General features: G+C 41.4%; 1 protein-coding gene across 1 annotated transcript in view; it reads right to left on the bottom strand.

The window, feature by feature from the left end:
- Positions 1-14663, bottom strand: part of THRB (thyroid hormone receptor beta) — a 503781-nt gene that overhangs the window by 121005 nt on the left and 368113 nt on the right. The window lies entirely within an intron of this gene.

Raw genomic sequence — 14663 nt, 5'->3', positions numbered from 1 at the left:
CATCCATTGCCTGTGCCTGCTCCCTGGGAGTGAGCAGTGCTGAGATCTGTGCCTGCTGTGTCCACTGGACATAGCGGAACACAGATCGATGTACGGGACTGCTGTGTAAGGTCCTGATTCATGTGTTCAGTGATCAGTGATTTGCCAATCAGTGATCACATGAACAGTAGTCACTTCCTGACATCATTGCTTACTACTTGCAAAATCTATGAATGATCACAGAGGTCACATAATACAAGGCTATTCACAACAACCTTGTACCGTGTGACAAGCTGTGACCAATCACAGCTCTCACAGTATTTCTCAATGGCTGCAGGAATGCAGCCAGAGAGAAGGAGAAATGATTGCTTTTACAACCTTTATGTGTATAAAAGCAATCAGTGTAAAAAAAAATAAAAAATCATCATAACCCCCCCACAAGTAGTACAGTGTCACTATGGTGACACTGTTATATGAATGGACTTGTGAGCCACTGGAGTCAACAATCAGTGTATTAGATCGCTGGAATCTTTGCTCACCCTCATAAGATGTATACTATATATAAAAACAATTGATAATTACCGCACTCTAATACTACCGTGCCAATACTTATATGCTTAAAAATACAACTAATTAATATATACTGTGAAAATATCAACTTATCAGCTGCATTACCAAAATTGATCAAATTATATTGCCACAGTGTTTTATCAAAATTAAATATAAATAAAAAATGTGTGAATAAATCCAATTGTGATAATTTTACAATGTAAATATCTCATTAGAAATAAATAAATTCATAAAGTCCAATGTGCAAATTGTGCAAAACAAAAAATAATTATATATATATAAAAAATTAATTGAAATAAAAAATATATATTTTTTTAAATATATATAAATATATATGATGTTCAACAGAAGAAAAATTTACAAAAAAGGAAGATGTGCAAAAAAGTTTTTTTGAAGTTCATCAGGGAGAAGATGATGATAATATACTCTCCTTTCAAGCTGCTTAAGGTTGTATGGCTAGAAACATACGGCTTATCTTCTGAGCCTGTATAGGCATAAGGATTTCTCCCTCCTAGAGCCTCTCCTCACGCCAATGCTCAATATATCCTCATATGACCCATAGGAAAAAAGAATAAAAATATGGTGCCTTATCCAAGGTAAATAAAAACACTCTTTTAATGTGCTCCCATAATGCACTCACATTATTTAAACAGTAAACACTCATGTATTGTGATTTAAGCCGCAGTGTGCGGTAATGATCAGCCTCGTAGGAGTGTAACCGCACTCCGTCAGTACTCGCCGTAATGATGATCCAATACGTGGTGACGTCACTGCCCCTCCCCAACGCATTGCGCCACAGGGAAAACGTAGCTTCGTCTGGGGGATGTAGTAAAACTTTTTTACACTTTTTAAAAAAAAATGTTGGCCTTTTTCATTTATATAGCAAAAAAAATAAAAATCCCAGTGGTGAATTGATACCATCAAAACAAGGTTTTATCTGTTTAAAAAAAATGTTGCATGACGACGCAATTGTCATTCAAAGTGTGATAGCGCTGAAATTCTGAAAATTGGCCTGGACTGGAAAGAGGTGAAAGTGTCCGGACTTGAAGTGGTTAATACAATCATTTGTAAGCAAAAATTCAGTTTTTTTTTATTTTCCTTGCATGTTCTCCTCAGATCTAGAGCAACTGCACTTGCAGTGCACAGCCTATTTGCCTTCTTCATCAGAGCTAAAAGAATGCTGTATAATGCACAGCTTTTTAAATGTAATCTGTAGTTAGAGGTTAAGAACCTTAGCCCCTCTCCACCTAAACAAGTTTGCTGAGTTAGGTGAATAATCAGCCAACACTAACTTGTATGAGGTTCATCTTCTCTATTACAGATTTATAGGGTTACATCAGGCTAACAATGGCTGAACCATACATATAATAGCATATTAACATGACCAACAATCACAGCACCAGCTGAAAGACTATCATCACTGCAGCCCTCCACCGATCTGGGCTTTATGGCAGAGTAGCTAGATGAAAGCCTCTCCTCATGTGCAAAACACATGAAAGCTCTGCTTGGAGTTTGTAAAAAAGCACCTGAAGGACTTTCAGACTGTGAGGAACAAGATTCTCTGGAATGACAAAACCAAGATTGAACTGCTTGGCCTCAATTCTAAACGTTATGTCTGGAGGAAACCAGGCACCGCTCATCACCTGCTCAATACCATCCCAACAGTGAAGCATAGTGGTGGCAGTATCAAGCTGTGGGAGTGTTTTCAGGGGTGAGGGAAAGCTGAATAGAGCAAAGTACAGAGATATCCTCAATAAAAACATGTTCCACAGGGCTCAGGATCTCAGACTAGGCCAAAGGTGCACCTTTCAACATGACAACGATCCTAATCACACAGTCAAGACAACACAGGAGTAGCTTAGGGACAACTCTGTGAATGTCCTAGAGTGGCCCAGCCAGAGCCCTGACTTGAACCCTACTGAACATCTCTAAGGAGACCTGAAAATGACTGTTCACTGATGGTCATCATCCAACCTGACTGACCTTGAGAGGATTGCAAAGAAGAATGGCAGAAATTTCCCAAATCCAGGTGTGTAAAGCTTGTCACGTCATACCCAAAAAGACTTGAGGCTGCAATTGCTGTCAAAGGTGCTTCAACAAAGCACTGAGTAAAGGCTTTGAATACGTAAGTACATGTGATATACACGTGAAACTCGAAAAATTTGAATATTGTGCAAAAGTTCATTTATTTCAGTAATGCAACTTAAAAAGTGAAACTAACATATGAGATAGACTCATTACATGGAAAGCAAGATAGTTCAAGCCGTGATTTGTCATAATTGTGATGATTATGGCTCACAGCTCATGAAAGCCCAAAATCCACAATCTCAGAAAATTTGAATATTACATGCAATCAATAAAACAAGGATTGTACATAGAAAAATATCGGACCTCTGAAAAGTATAAGCATGCATACTAAGTACTTGGTTTGGGCCCCTTTTGCAGCAATTACTGTATAAATGCGGCATGGCATGGAAGCTATCAGCCTGTGGCACTGCTGAGGTGTTATGGAAGACCAGGATGCTTCAATAGTGGCCTTCAGCTCTTCTGCATTGTTCGGTCTCATGTCTCTCATCTTTCTCTTGGCAATGCCCCATAGATTCTCTGTGGGGTTCAGGTCAGGTGAGTTTGCTGGCCAATCAAGCACAGTAATCCCACGGTCATTGAACCAGGTTTTGGTGCTTTTGGCAGTGTGGGCAGGTGCCAAGTCCTGCTGGAAAATGAAGTCAGCATCCCCATAAAGCTCGTCTGCGGAAGGAAGCATGAAGTGCTCCAAAATCTCCTGGTAGATGGCTGCGTTGACAATGGACTTAATGAAGCACAGTGGACCAACACCAGCAGATGACATGGCTCCCCAAATCAACACAGACTGTGGAAACTTTACACTGGACTTCAAGCATCTTGCACTGTGTGCCTCTCCATTCTTCCTCCATACTCTGGGTCCTTGGTTTCCAAATGAGATGCAAATATTGATCAGAAAAGAGGACTTTGGACCACTGAGCAACAGACCAGGTGTGTTTTTCTTTAACCCAAGTAAGACACTTCTGATGTTGTTTGTTGTTCAGGAGTGGCTTGACAAGAGGAATACGACATTTGAAGCCCATGTCCAGGATCCGTCTGTGTGTGGTGGTTCTCTATGCACTGACTCCATCCTCAGTCCACTCCTTGTGAAAGTCCCCAACACTTTTGAATGGCCTTTTCCTGCCAATCCTCTCCAGGCTGCGGTCATCCCTGCTGCTTGTCCCTTCCACATAACTTTCTATTAATGTGCTTTGATACAGCACTTTGGAAATATCCAACTTCTTTTGCAATTACCTTTTGAGGCTTTCCCTCCTTATGGAGGGTGTCAATGATGGTTTTCTGCACAACTGTCAGGTCAGCAGTTTTTCCCATGATTGTGATTCCTACTGAGCCAGACTGAGAGACCATTTAAAGGCTCAGGAACCCTTTGCAGGTGTTATGGCTTAATTAGCTGATTAGAGTGGGACACTTTGAGCCTAGAATATTGCACCTTTTCACAATATTCTAATTTTCTGAGATTGTGGATTTGGGGTTTTCATGAGCTGTAAGCCATATTCATCACAATTATGACAAATCACGGCTTCAACTATCTTGCTTTGCATGCAGTGAGTCTATCTCTTATATTAGTTTCACCTTTTAAGTTGCATTACTGAAAAAAATGAACTTTTGCACGATATTCAAATTTTTTGAGTTTCACCTATATATATATATATATATATATATATGTATATATAATATCTTCTGTGCATGAGATGATGAGGTGTTTAGTGTCAAGGATGGAAGGTTGGAAGGGCAGATTTTCAGTACTGCCTCAGGCCTATAAATAATGACAAAGACTCAAAGTCTGCTACATATCACAGATGTGTCATATAAACTAATTAAACTGTGAAAGTGTTTGCTCAAGCTGTGTGTAATGTGAATACCATGCCAATAAAGGAGGAGACAATTGGAAAAAGGCTCCTGAAATTAATGCCAAGAGTAGTGGCACTGGGATGGTGCAGGTATTTACAAAAGTAAACAAACACAGGGAAGATACTTAACAACAGAAGCTTGTGTTCCTTCATCTGGCAGAGAGCACTGCAAAAACCTTTATATAATAAAATGTATAAAGCAACCTACACCCTGTAAGTTTCAAACTTTTAATATTATTGAAATGGGGTCTTTATGGATAATATTATAGTCCTTTGCATGTTGTTCACATTCACACTCTTGTGTAACTCCTGTAACATTTCTGGCTGTTACTAGAAATGCCAGAAATTATAGAGAAATGTCAGATGTCCTCAAAGTGGTTCTGAATTCAAGTGGGACACAAGGAATGGGCTCTGCTTGGTCTGACACAACTGCTGGGCACTAAGGGGTTGTTTTATAAAAATAAAGTAGTGGATTAGTGTCACAGGCATTCACCGAGCCATCAGAAATTCTGACAGTATTTTGCATTATATGTTTTTTTTTTTCTGAAATCATTCAGGCCAGGTTCACATCTGTGCGGGTGGTGCCACTGTGGGACCTGTGGTGGGTGCCATTATTTCTAATGGCACACTGCCCACATTGGAAATTGCAACCGTACTGGGAACCAATTTCTGAAGAAGTGCAGGGACTTCTTCCCTGCGTGTCCCGGGGCACGGGAGTCCATTCAAATGAACGGGCTCTCGTGCCTGTACAAATCGCGGCCCGCACGGCCGCACATATGTGAACCTGGCCTTAATCAAGATGGAACTGACATTTATAGGAAATAAACATATTAAGCAAAATATAGTCAAAAATATTGATGGCTGGGTTAATGATTGTGACATTCATCCAATAAATTATTTATTAATTAACCCCTAAGTGTTATGTGTTTCATGGCAATTATCCACCTCTTGACATCAGCTTTATTTCCTTACTTTTCACTGCAGATGTATTTAAAGTGTTACTAAACCCACAACAGTAAAATCAGTCTGTATATGCAGTATAACATGCTTGTTATACTCACTATGGAACCTAAGGGGTAATCCTCCACATTGTGTAAAAGGGCTGTTTGATCCTGTCTTTTCTGATCCTCCCTTTCTTCTACTGTCCCGAATAGATCTGCTAATAGTACAGAGCTCTAGGAGTCACTCTGCACACTCTCAGTTTGGTGTGTATTTTTAGAGATTTTTTTTTTTTCGATGGGAGAGTGCATGTGATCAGCCAATCAACAGGGCCAATCAGCACTGTCCAGACAGAGGGTCAAGGGTTGTGCAGCTTCATAGGACAGCCAGAGCAGAATGAAAACTCCTCCTACAGGTTCTAACCAGTGCTCAGCTGGACACTGATAGAAGTCACAAGACTGCTATATACTGCTGATGAGAAAAGGCATTTAGGAGTTTATATTTACTAAAATAATTGCATTTCCATGTTCTATGTACTGTGGAGGACCAGATATAGTGAATACAGGATCCTGGGTTTAGTAACACTTTAATGAACATTTGATATATAAATTGAACCTGGAGACTCAGCATTCCTTCTGAATGGTCACAATTTTCATTCCTAAAGCTCCACAGTATTCTGATCCTCTGAATAGTCACAGTCTCTAGAATATAAGCCACTATGTTCACTGATACAAGCACCACCTTCTTTTTCTTAATTCCTTGCAGCCTACCCCTCACCAGGGGCGGACTGACCATTTGCAATCTCGGGCACTGCCCGAGGGCCCGGGGTCAGTAGGGGGCCCCATGACATGCCCCTGGTACCTTTTTCATAGGCTTTTTTGAATTTGGGCAAGGACACAGGGGTCCCATGATCCCCTATTGCCCGGGGGCCCCATGAGTTGTCAGTCCGCCCCTGCCCCTCACACATACATTAGAGCATAAGTGGACAATTCCAAAGAATGCCAGATGCCTGTTGTATTTGGCTTTAAAACTGAGATTAGGATAAACTTAGTGGGCTTTCTGAATTTTGCAGAATTGCAATATTTTCTGGGAGCATCAGTAGTTCACTAATAGATTTTACTTGGTCACTGGTGGAGTTTTATTGATTATATTGTGCACTTTTATTTGGTCATTCCAGGTTCTTAATACCTATCCTATACCCCTGTAGAAAAAAACCCCAAAAAACTTTCTTGTACCTGATCAGGCGCTTACCATGATCTTCTTCCTCACCCAAAAAGAAAGATTATAAAATAGATAATTTTCCTGACCAGCCCACTATATTAAGACAGTTATCCAACATGGAACCTTGGTGGTAGTAACTTATCTTCCACCAGCCGGCTGCATAAAGGTACATATTAAATATTTACACAAGATGAGAACAAGGAGGCTGACCTAACCATGAATAACATACTGACACAGTGTCCACAATCTATCCTCATCTCAGGGGCTAGGACAGGTGATTTCTGCAATATTTCCATAGGGCCATAACACATTTTCCCAGCACATGCATTTATCCATTAAATACTAGAGATGCTTGTGCTCAGATACTGGACTGCAGATAATTTGCATAAGAAAAAAAAACATTTCTTTTGAAACTCTAATCGCCAACAATATGAAAAAAGTAGCAAATATCTCCATGACAGCTTTTTGTACTTTTTTCAGTGTGCATTAAGACACTTAATTGATATTCCGCAGCACACTGGAAGCTGTGTGATATGTAAATGAGGACATGTCAGTAATTGAGGCTTAAAAGCAGAGCAAGCACTCCAGGTGAAAAAGTACATCAAGGATATTTCTTATTCAAAAACACATTAATGCAGTAAAAAGGTAATGAAGTCAAACAATGACAGGATTTGGTGACATTTTGATTTATTAGAATATGTTATACAAGCATGACAGCAAGTAGGATCACATACTGTATTTTATACAATGATGAAACATGTTTATGAGCTCTTCAGAAGTAAGTGATATAATACTTATGTGCTAGTCCTACCCAAGGACAATAGAGTTTAGAAAAAGATCAGTCAGCTTGTATTGAAACTCATCTGGAGGCTCCATAATAGGGGTACTGAATTAAAATTCACAGCGATCCGGTCAGTAAAATTTTCTTTCTGCAGAGGTCTGAATCTCTTTTTTGTTCTATGACTCAGATCCTTCACATCACAGCTCCCACCTCCCCCTGGTTTTACACCAGTGTCCTCAGTCCCCTCCTTCCCCCCCCCATCACATCACAGACTCTTCACTCCCCCCCCCATCACATCACATCACATCACATCACAGACTCTTCACTCCTCTCCCCTCTTTCACACCACAGTCCAGTTTACAACACAGTTTCCCTTGCAATCATACCCCCCCCCTCACATCAAAGCCCTCCCTTACATAACCCCCCCTCTAATCACAACCCCCCTTACATGACAGCCCCCCTTACATCACGGCTCCCCCCTTACATGAAACTCCTTTTGCACACACAGACACCCCTCCCCTTCAAATCACAGCTTCCCTTTGAAATCACAGACTTTCTCCTCCATCACAACCCTCCCTTACATGAAACCCTCCTTTAATCACATCTTACATCACAGTCCCCCAATATCACACATCCCCTGCACCTCACATCACTGTCCCCACATCACAGTTCCCCTCCCTCACATCCAAGCTCACCACATCATAGCCCGCATTACATGAAACTCCCCTTGAAATCACAGATCCCTGCTCACATCAAAGCTCCCCCCTTCCCCACATCATAATTCCCCTTTCTCACATCCCAGCTTCCCACATCATAGCCCCCCTTACATCACAGCTCCCTTTGCAATCACAGACCCCCCTTCCCCACACATCACAGCTCCCCCTTGCAATCACAGCCTCCCCCATTAAATCACAGTCCTCATTGCATTTTCAGCTCTCCCCCCTTCACAGTCCTACGTTAACACAACATATCAGAGGACAGAAGACACAGCAGGGTGATCTCCTCTTCTGTGTGTACTTGCCTGTCTGCCACTGTAAAACTTACAACAGGGTGGAGGGCAGGAGGCATGGCTGGTCTGCACTGAGGGTGGGAGCTGCCCAACTCTTATTGTTAACATCACCCTCTTGTTAGTTTGAAAAGTTGGACAGCTCCTGCCCTCAGTGCAGATCACCCATGCCTTATCCCTCTGTCCTGCTGTAAGTTTACCAGGAGCAGTGTCGGTGGCAGGCAGACAAGTACACACAGAAAAGTAGTCCATTCAGGATGGTGTGGCCGAGTTCAAAACACAACAGTGACTCGGCCAGCATCTGGAATGTGGTCCACCATTTAGTTACGCCTGCTCTATAAAGTACCTGACAGTACCTCTATCAGTCCCCTGATAGAGCCTCCCCAGAGTGCGGAGTCTAAATACCGGAGCATTTGTTCACCAGGGCCCCTGAGGGTGGGGATGGACTTGGAGCGCTCCGGGACCAGGTCGCAGCTGCTAGGTATCTCTACCAGAGGTAGAGGAGTCTGCCAAGGGCTCCAGCGGGTTAAGAGTCTGATGTGAGGGAGCCCAGGGATCCCTGAGGGATGGATGGACGGATGAGCAAAGTCAGAGTCAAACAAGCCAGGTCGGTAACTAGCGGGTCGGTGAGGTAAAAGACGATAGGCAAAGGATAGTCGGGTCACACGCAGGGTCAATACCAAAATATCAGATCTATAAGGGAACATCCAGGAGCAGAGTCAGGCAAGCCAAGGGGTCAGGACAGGAGAAGGCAACAAGGTCAGACAATCCAGATCAGAGTACTCACTACACAGGCAACAGGATACAAAAGACCATTCGGCAACAAGCGTCTGTGAAGGGCTGGCTTAAGTAGCCCGCCCTGCACCTGACAGTCACCGCCTAGGTCCCAGTGCCTGCCTAGTACTGTCAAGACGACGGGTGCGCCTGGGTCCTAGTGCCCTGCTACCCGTACGTCTTGACAGACGCCTATGCATGTGTAGACCCATGCGTCGCGATGGTCCCTGACAGTGGCCATCTTGAGTAAGGGCAGATGATTCCTGTAGCAGTTACTTCCTGTTATCCATCTATCCTTAGCTCATGCATTGGCTGAGCTGTGAACCCTCCCTCCCCTCCTGAAGACTCCTGGGATGTATGACATCATTTGCCTAGGCATGGAAACCAGGAAGTAAATGAAAGAATGCAAAAAAAAAGGTTAAAACAAGTAAATATAATATAATTTCCCATCTATTTACTAATGCTAGCAGCATAAGGATTAGAAATAGTCAATGTTGATTGAGAGAGTGAAGGTCCACTTTAACTCAAGTTTAGCTCATGGACAAAAACAGTAATGTATAATTCCATTATTGTAAATGCCATTTTCGAGTCCTACATCAAACCATTATATTGACCAATGGCTGTTTTGCCAAGTCTGTCTCTGTATATAGCTTCTGTCCCTTTCAAATAAAAACATTTCTGACATATGCAATGCTACTTTTTTTTAATTGAATTCTAATTACACAGGTGCCTCTAGACAGATACAAATAAACCCTCCAAAAGAAGACAGAATTTCTGGGGAACGCCATATATTACAATGCAAGCCTGTAGCTGAACATCCCAGGAATCTGCTGAACCATGGCGGTTCTGGCAACAAAAATAACTTCTTGAGTCAAATTGGAAGACTTCATGTTTTCTAGAATACAAATTGAAATAAACTTCTTTATTATTACTATTATTATTATAATACAGGATTTATAGCGCACCAACAGTTTACGCAGCGCTTTACAACATAAGGGCAGACAGTACAATTACAATACAAATTAATACAGGAGGGATCAGAGGATCCTGCTCGTTAGAGTTTACAATCTAAGAGGGAATAAAAGAACAAAGGTCCTCTGGGTATTTACCATTGCAATTAATCACATCAAGCCAGCAAAATACCAACCAAGGCAAAGCCTTCTTTCCAGAAAGGCCTCACTTCACATGTCATGTTACTTGCGCTACCAAATTTTCTGTTCAATGCATTTCAGAATTAGACATAACTAACCCCTAGGCCCTTGATGCAGAACAAGAGCTGGCACAGGTAATGACATATTTTATGTTCAGCACATCAGCTTTATGGATATCAGATTTTTCCTAGACATTGAATAATTGAAGTGCTCTTTTAAAATGGAAGCACTTTCTCATTTCAGAATATATTGGTTTTATTGCAGTAGATGCATTGTATTGTACACTGCTAATGCAAAGATTCTTCTCAGCAAAGGATACTGCTATGATGGCTATTAATCAGGATAAGAAGAAGTTTATTTTGAATAATAAACAGGAATTTGTCTTACAATTCACCAAGATAAATTATGAGCAAATGAAAATAGGTTTAGCAATCTACAATGTGTACAACCATAACGGGAGAAAACAAAAAAACCTTGTTTTCAAGCTAATCCTCCAGGCTTTTCAAGAACAACAATAAAAAAAAGTTGAATGGTCTCAACCCATGACTTTCTCATGGCAGGATGGATAATTACTACATTTGTAGTTACGGGCCTTATCTGCCATTAGAGAGTACTGGAGGCAGATGCAAAGTTATATTTTTTTTGTTGCATGCGGCAGCTCTGAATCTCGTCTTCTGGAGACTCTCTGTTGGCCCTATAGGTTGCTCCTCTTCTCCATGTGCCACCATAGGAAGCAGCTATCTATGGTGGTAAATGTGCAGGCTTGCTCCCGAGCCAGGCTGTGTGTGTCCATTGACAGACACAGCACAGCCCCACCCCCTCTTTACTTGATTTGACTGACAGTGGCAGGAGCCAATGGCTCCCACTGCTCTCAGCCAAGCCAGTGATAGAGTGGAGAGGGGCGAGAACCACTGTAGAAGGACACAGGGCTTGATACAGGACTCAGGTAAGCATTTGAGGGGTGGGAGGGAGAAAGGAGAAACAGCTGCTGGAAGCTATTTTACCTTAATGCATAGAATGCATTAAAGTGGAAAAAAAGAGTGACTTTAGAGCCACTTGAACTCTGGAAGCTGTGCCCAAAAAAAGGGCAAGTAATCAGCAAAAAAGACTTGTTCCCAGTATTACCAAATCTTCTGAGACTAGCAGTCAGAGGCAGCAGTGCCTTAGATCTCGCACTGCAGATATACAGCTATGAAGCTGTATGTACAGGGGGTGCCTAGGCACACTCACATAGCAGGAAGTGCACTACTTTTCAGGAGGAAATCAAGACAAAATGTTTAGGATGCTGCTTAGGTACAACCAACATTTCTACATGTATAAAATAGTAAATCTTTACTTTTGGAGTCCAGGTATACAGCAAGCATGCTCTGGTGTAATCCCATACCTCCACTCACTTTTGGATTAGGCCCCTCCCACACAGCCACCAAAACTCAGAACTTCCGCTATGTATACCCATATAAATATTACTTATAACAATGGTAATCTTGATAGTAATAGTTTCAGTGACTTTTTTTTGTTCTCAGAAATGTCTAAAGGAAACCCATGCAGAAAGAAAAGCATGTCACACCAATACTGACATACCTCTGAAAATGTTAAATACCTGGATGTCAATATAATCCAATATTTTCCATAGCTACTGGGTCACATCCCCAAAAACAAGTATGCAGATCAAGTATTCTGACTTCACTTGCTACGCACGTGTCCTAGGTCAATGATAATGAAGCCAAAGACAGCCTGGCAACTAGCATTTTCATAGAAAGGTATACCATATCATGCTAGGTATTTCTCTTGGTGCAGTTTTTCTTTTGTACAATAATGCCACAAAATAAAGCTATGAATCAAAACCTAGAAAACCAGATTATTTTAGCGTTCACCTTAGAAAATGAATCACGTATTCTAACATTATCTCATGAAAACACTGCGGGGAGATTGTTTATTTAAATGCGTCATCTGTGTGTATCATTTCCTGAGACAAAGATCTATGTACAAAATTTCACTTTGATGTCCTTAACCTTTACCTCACATGGATCAACTTTCACCACCATCTGGAATTTCACACACTGCTTCTGTTACCCACAATTATTAATTACTGAGCAATTTGCTGAAGTGCTTTGTTAGAAGAGAAAAAAAAATGTTGGCTTAGAGGAAACGCAAACACAAAACTGGGTGCAATGGCCTGTGTTTAATAACAAGCTGTTCATAGAAGACATGCAACAATCTATAGAAGCTGGAGGAATGACAGATGGTTTCTGATTGGCTGATCATGCCCTACTGACTAGGGGAGATTTACTAAAACTGGAGCACACAGAATCTGGTGCAGCACTGCATAGCGACCAATCAGCTTCAAGGTTTTACTGTCAAAGCCTAACCGAACAAGTTGAAGTTAGACAGTGATTGGTTACTGCACCAGATTCTGTGTGCTCTCATATTAGTAAATCCCCCCCCCCCCCACTGACTTTTTAAAGTGACTTTTTTTGCTGTAGTAACATTTCCAAGAAAAGGCATACTTATCATAGAAAGATGTATATACTAGCCTTAACTGTCACCCAGATTTCTGAATCCTGTTTAAGGATTAAGAGCTGGTCCTTCCCGAAATCAGCTAGAAAAACCAAACTTCTGGGACTGTTGACCTCCTAGGTCCTCCATGGCTTTCCCTTTTATTTCCTGCTGGCCTCCACATCATCAATATCTCCTGTAGTGACATGAACACCAGTAGGGGGAACTAGTGTGGGCTGTGAGGAACCCACCAGATTGACATTCCCGGAACTGTGTGTTTCCCAGTAGACTTAAAGCGCAATAAAACCCAAAAACAAAATGTAATATACAGTTTTCAGTCTCCAGACCTTAATCCGATTGAAAATCTGTGGAGGGAGCTGAAAGTTCGAGTTGCCAAATGTCAGCCACCAAACCTTAATGATTTGGAAAGGATCTGCCAAGAGGAGTGGGTCAAAATCCATCCTGAGATGTGCGCAAACCTGGTGGCCAACTACAGGAAATGTCTGACCTCTGTGATTGCCAACAAGGGATTTGCCACCAAGTACTAAGTCATGTTTTGTGAAGGGGATCAAATACTTATTTCCCTCATGAACATGCAAATCAGTGCATAATTTGTTAGACATGCATTTCTTTTGTCCCTGACATCCTTGGACAACTCTTTGGTCTGGAGTTTGGAATCTGATTGTTGATTGCTCCTGTGGACAGGTGTCTTTTATACAGGTAACAAAATGAGATTAGCAGCACTCCCTTTAAGAGACTGCTTCTAATCTCAGCTTATTACCTGTATGAAAGACACCTGGTAGCCAGAAATCCTGCTGAATGATAGGGGATCAAATACTTATTTCCCTCATGAACATGCAAATCAGTGCATCATTTGTTAGACATTCATTTCTTTTGACTTTTTTGTTGCTATTCTGTCTCTGTGTTACAATACACCTACCATCCGATTTTTAGACGATCATTTCTTTGTGAGTGGGCAAACAATGAAAATCAGCAGGGGATCAAATATTTATTTCCTTCACTGTATTGTAGCTTACCAATTATTGGATGTGGTGTCTGCATTCATTTTCTTTTTTCTTCAGGCTTTTTATGCCTTTATTTTCACGAGGTGATTGGCTAGTAACACACTTCCTGACTTAGGGTGGCTATGTTCACTCCTCCACTGCATCTATGGAGGAGCAACAAAGCTACCCTTGGACAGCAGCATTGTCATTCGGTGGAGATGGTGGTGTTGGAAGGAGTAGTAGTAGATTACTAGTAGCAGTATAACTAAAGGCAAAACTTTGTTATTAAGTTGTGGAGAGAGTGGAGAGGGATTAAAACACCTGTCAGTTTTTATTGAGATCTGTGCCCCTGTTAAGGAGATTCACCCTCTCAATTTGTCCGGTTTACCATTATCATTGAAAGTGAAAGTACAAGAAAACCCATTTTGGGTTGTCCCCAGAAAAGTAATAGAGGGGGAATTTTACAATGGGAACACTAGTTCTTGTGACCTGGGGCTCCCCAAGAAATTTGCTTAATTTGCAGGGATTTCCCCTGTTTGGCTATGGGACAGGAAGTGAAGGGAAACTCTGCAATGGGACACAGATGGGGAAAATAAATCTGATAGGGGTTATAACCCTCCGTTGCTCTATCTAAAATGAAAAAAAAATTCCTACAATTCTACTTTAATAGACGTTAAATTGGTGACTAACAATGTAAAGCCCAACTCCAGCTAACACTTTTTAAACAGTTACAGCAATAGTTTCTTTTCTTTTTGGGATAAAGGTTTTACATAAAAAATTAAAAACTGCCCATTGTAAGCACCCCTGCCA

This window comes from Staurois parvus, unplaced genomic scaffold, assembly GCF_062004578.1.
Source record: "Staurois parvus isolate SC_StPar_1 unplaced genomic scaffold, SC_StPar_1.0 ptg000021l, whole genome shotgun sequence".
Taxonomy (NCBI): Eukaryota; Metazoa; Chordata; class Amphibia; order Anura; family Ranidae; genus Staurois; species Staurois parvus.
The sequence above is the reverse complement of the archived record's forward strand: the minus strand, read 5'-3'. Positions and strand labels throughout refer to the sequence as shown.